Genomic DNA, 5,591 nt, shown 5'->3' with positions numbered 1-5,591 from the left:
AGTAACAACCAAAAGACATAGCAAGTGAGACAGATTCACCTTAAGAACTAGAAATAAAAGAAAAAAATTAAAAGGAACTTTCAAAGAGAGTCAGGAAGAAATACATACAAATCAAGATTGGATGCAGAAACAGAGGCACATCAGAAAAAAAACTAAATAGAGATTCTAAAAATGAAAAATACAATCATTAAGATAAAATCTAGGGGCATCTGGGTGGCTCGTCACTTAAGCATCTGACTTTGGCTTCGTCATGATCTTGCTGTTCATGATGAGTTCGGGCCCCACGTCAGGCTCTGTGCCGACAGTTCAGATTTTGTGTCTCCCTCTCTCTCTGCCCCTCCTCCATTCATGCTCTGTCTCTGTGTCTTCCTCAAAGATAAACATTAAAAAATTTTTTAGAAAGATAGAAAAGTTAAATAGATTACAGGGAAGAATAGATACATTGAAACAAAAATATTGAATTCGAAGACAGACAAGCACACCGAGTGCAGAAAAAAATAAATATGTAAGTGGATAATATGAAAGAGTAATTTAAGATCTGCCTGACAGACAGAGGCTCCTGGGCCAGCTTCAGCAGCATATAGACGAAAACTGGAATGGGACAGAGAAGATTAGTGTGAGTTCTGCACAAGGATGGCATGCAGATTTGTGAAGTGTTCCACATTATAAAAAAAGAAGAAGGAAGGAAGGAAGGAAGGAAGGAAGGAAGGAAGGAAGGAAGGAAGGAAGGAAGGAAGGGAAAAAAAAAGAAAGAAATGAAGGAAGGAAGGAAGGAAGGAAGGAAGGAAGGAAGGAAGGAAGGAAGGAAGGAAAAAGAGAAATTCCATATATTAAGTTGAGCTCTCTCTGTGGGTCTAAAATTATTGACTATCAGCGACTCCACACAGTTTCACCTACAATGTCTCACACAAGCAGTGGAGAGGAAAACAATAAGGAATGTGGGAGAGAGACAACATCTGGAGAGCGGACAGCTGACAATTTTTCAGAATTGAAAAAACATGGGTCCTCACATTGATTCAAAACAACAGAAATAAAATGTAGTGGCTTTATCAAACATCAGAGACAAAGAGGAAAGCTTAAAAATCACTAGAGAGGAAAAACTCACTGGAGAAAAAAGACAGGAAGGTTGAATGACCACAGACCACCTGCTATTACTTTCAAGTCCAGGGGACAATGATACAATCTTACAAAAGCTCACAGGAAACAGTAAGTGCACCACTCAAGTGAGAGCTGTAAAGGACGTTCATGGAGACACAAGGAAAAACACAAGACATCCACCCACAGACTCTTCCTAAAGAAAAGCAATAAAGCAAAGTCAGAAAGGAGAGGAGGGCAGGAAGCAGTGTGAGCCTACAAAATGGTCAACAGGTGAAAATCCAAATAAATATTGACTGAAAGGAAGTGAGAATGACAAAATGGAGAGTGAATATAGGACAGAACTAAAATACAAAACAACATTAATACTCTTTAAAGGAAGGAAGAGTTCAGGAGCAAAAGCGTTCTAAGGCCCCTGAGTAGTGACAGCAGAGGCTACAGAGAGTTACACATTTTGCTAAATATTCACCTTGAAATTTTGAGGGAAACTGCTAAAAATATAAATGTAGAATGTATTCCTTCCAAATCCATAGTTACAAAATATCAAATCAATCCTACAGACAGGTCTGGGCAAACTTTTTCTTGAAAGGGCCAGATAATAAGCATCTTCACCCTTGACAGCTGTATGATTCCTACCAACTGTTCAGTTCTGTCACTATAATGCAAAAACAGCCATGGACAATATGTAAATCAATGAGCATAACTATGTTCCAATAAAATTTTATTTCCAAAAATTAGTGGCAGGCCAGGTTTGGCCCTCAGGCCATAAATTGCCACCTACTGGAATAGAAGGCAAGTGAAAAGACAAAAGAGAGGAATCAAGAAAATGTATATGTCTAAAAAGCAAAACAAACAAAAAAATAAGCACACTAAGAATCACAATAAAAGTAAATGGATTAAATTTATCTATGAGAATATCCACATTGCCGAATGATATGTGTGATGCTGTATATACACAGGTTTAAAACACAAAACATACCATTTACCATTTACCATTTACGGATAGGTTCTTTGGTACTCAAAGTGCAGAAAGAATGCATCCAATTCCAGACAGTGGTGCCCACGGCAGTGAGTAAGGACAGATTTGGAGAAGGGAACAAATGAAGTGCCAATACAACTTATGAAGATTTTGTCTCCAAAACAAACAAAAAACCCAAAGCCAGTTTAGCAAAACATTAGTATTCATTTCTTCTGGGTAGTGGGTATGTATGGGTATTAGTTACATTACTCTTGTTATTCTTAAGTTTGAAAATAGTTTCTTTTTTAAGTACTCATGTGTCATTCGAACCTTAGCCATCATTAGGGGAATAGTATTACAAACTATATTTCCAGGTGAGGAATCTGAAGTTGCAGACAAGCAAGAGACTTGGAAGAATGAGACCATAACCTTCCAACCCAATGAAACGCACTCTAGATTCCGCATCATGTTTTGTGGGAACGTGAAGACATCTGTTTTGCAAACACCCTGTCTACATGATCCCCGGGCCCCTTCTTTACCAGGCACATATTCTTCCAAAGAGTCTCCTGCCTCAACCCCTTCCCACTCATTCGGTGCTCTCTAGACATTTATGGTGTGAACACACAGCTTGAATCACACCACACTCCACCTCTCAGTGCCGGCTCTGGGCCTGAGGGTATGAAAACAAAGAACACATAGTTCTCCATGTGGTTCAGTCTCCAACTCAACCCACGTCTACCTGGCCAAACGTTTACTTCGCTGAGCCTTCATCTCTTGGTCTTTAAAATGGGAATCACCAGCCCTACCTTAAATGTTACCTACGGTTTTTGTAAGCATAAAATGAAACCATCTAGCAGATACGTTTTCTTACAGAAAAATTCCAAACTCCTGTGCATGGAGTTCACCTGGCTCACGCAGGCCACATTTGGAAATGGCAGGTTATTCTGCACACATGTGGCCATCCCCAGAACTCCCTAAGCCCGCCACGCCCCTCTGCAGGCCTCTACTTCCATTGTTAAGGAACAGGCTGGTCCAGACAACCTCTAACAATACTTTTAGCTCTGCCATCTTGGGTCACCCACTTGGATTCCCTGACACTCGTGAAAGCAGAGCCTTCAAGGACTGTGTTATGCAAACATCAGCCCCAGCCATGGTGAAGAGTGCAGTGTTAGTGTTAGTATTGCTCATGGGAAGTGGGGTGTCGAGTTTCCTAGAAATGAAAGGCTTATTTATACAGGTGTGGAGAGGGGCGCCAGCGTTGTTGCTGCACCGCTGCCCACCACACTGGCCTCTGTCGGTTTCTGAATAGGCCAAGTTCCTCCCACCACTGGGCCTTTGCACACACGCTCTACCCCTTCTTCTCCACCCTTTCACCTAGTTAACGCCTCCTCTGCTCTGTCACCAGGTCTCAGGAGAGTCTTTGTTTCCTCAGGGAAGCCCTCCCTGATTTCCAAGACTAGTCAGTTCTCTGATTCCACATTCTCACGGAGCTCCCTCTATCAGTGACGTACTGCCATGATCATGCTGTAAAACAAACCACCTGAAAACTTAACACAGCCACCATGTATTATTTCTAGACGTCCGTAAGTCAGCCGGACACTTCCGGCACCGTGGGCCCGGCTCAGCCGCCCTCAGGTGGCTTCACGCTTCTGTCTGGGGTCCGCTGGTGCGTCCAGGCTGGAGGCTGGTTCTGCTGGTGTAACACTGCCGTGCTCCACAGCGGGCTCACCTGGCCGTGTTCTCATGATGGTGGCAAAAGTGCGTAAGGCCTCTCGACGCCTAGACTTGGAATTAGCATGGCACCACTTTCAGTGCATCCCATTGGCCGAAGCAAGTCACAGGTCATCCCGTAGGCACAGGGTGGAGAAAAACCACCCACCTCTTATTGGGAGGAACCGAAAAGTCACATAGCACAGGGAAGGGTGGGGAATTGGGACCATGTCTGCAATCAGTGTATCACATTCCCTTTTGAAGTAAGCATCGCAATCATAATTTTCCCTTTTATTCATGTGATGGTCATTACCTCACCCACTACACTGTGCAATGGGAGTGAACAATAAACTTCTCTTGGATTAACCATTGTGATATTGGGGCTATTTGTTATACAGCATAAGCTAACCTATCCTGACTGATACAAATGTCAACAGCTGCCCACAAACCCCAAACCTCTAGCTCTGTTCCTAGCATTTAGAGGTTAGCACACTGACCCTAATTGAGATTCTTAGTGTAGTGGGCACTTTTATGCATGCTGAGCATTTTTTGGTGTAATTATTCTTCACACACAGAGGGCTCCCAAGAACAGACAGAGGATACTGGGAGGAGGATCAGGAGTGGTCACAAAAGGATCCCTCACCTGATGGTTTCGGTTCCACACCAACTATTCATCTCAACAAACACTAACATGCACCCACTCTTCCAGGTCTGGGCCCAAACCCTGGGTACAGAAAGGGGAGATGCCTATCACTTAATGGATAATCGGGTCCAGCTCCCTGATGAAGCAGATGTTGAGCACAAGACTTTATACCAGTTGCTGGCGCAGAGCCATGGACTGGTAATGGCTGCCCTAAATATGTCCAAGTTAAGGTCAAATCCACCCAGCCTCCACTGATACAACCGTCCATCCACCCACTCGTTCAATACCTTGAGTGCTTGCTATACGCTGCTCCAGAGCACCCTGTCCTAGGCACTGAGGGTACACTAGAGGACAGGAGGGGCCAGGACCCTGCCCTGCATCCAGTCTGGTGAGGAGCAGACAGAGGTGGACAAGGCCATCCATGGAGACAGACATCAGAATCACCACAAGTGCTCTGGGGCCACTTGATGGTGGCATTTGAGTCAATATCTGCAGGACGATCTCCAGGAGCTGGTCCCACAGCAGTTTTGGAAACACATAAGGACTGAAAAGGGTGCTGGCCTGGCAGCGAGCAGTTCTGGGCACACATACCCTCCCCCCGAGGAGGAGACCAGCATCCAAGCCAATAGCAAACATGGTGGGACCCACAAACCTCAGATGAGCTCTGATGGGGTCTGTAGAGCCCTGTCATGGAGAGAGACTCGCCATGGGTCCCCTGTCACTGTGTGTCCCTGTCACCATGTGTCCTCTGTCACCGTGTGTCTCCTGTCACCATTTGTCCCCTGTCACCGTGGGTCCCCTGTCACCATGGGTCCCATCACCGTGTGTCCCCTGCTGCAGCCACACGCTAACCTACAGGAAAGAAGAGAGCAATCCAGGGCTCACCCCCCCGGGGGCTCTACTGCAAGCCTCCCGCGTGGACCACAGTGAGGGGCTTCCAACAGCGGGTTGTAGCTGGTGGCGCTCCACTAGCCACTTGGCTTGAAAAATCAACAGCATCTGTTGCCAGAAACACCACAGCAGCCGAACCCTTTTTGAGGTTTGAGGGCCGTGCATGCTTGAGGCTTCCAGACCTTGGGAACCCACATGTCCATCTTGCCAGAGGGAGGGCCCTCCAGAAGCATCCGTAAGAGCCTCGGTTGATGCTGCGCTTCAGATTCCTCCGCTGACCGCCTCGAGTCCCGT

General features: G+C 45.7%; 1 non-coding gene across 1 annotated transcript; it reads left to right on the top strand.

Annotated features, from left to right (window-relative positions):
- Nucleotides 1-565: 565 nt before the first annotated feature.
- Nucleotides 566-668, top strand: LOC115303131. Its single transcript, XR_003913842.1, has one exon. It is a non-coding gene; the product is annotated as a U6 spliceosomal RNA (small nuclear RNA).
- Nucleotides 669-5,591: the final 4,923 nt, after the last annotated feature.

Source organism: Suricata suricatta, chromosome 9 (assembly GCF_006229205.1).
Source record: "Suricata suricatta isolate VVHF042 chromosome 9, meerkat_22Aug2017_6uvM2_HiC, whole genome shotgun sequence".
NCBI lineage: Eukaryota > Metazoa > Chordata > Mammalia > Carnivora > Herpestidae > Suricata > Suricata suricatta.
The sequence above is the reverse complement of the archived record's forward strand: the minus strand, read 5'-3'. Positions and strand labels throughout refer to the sequence as shown.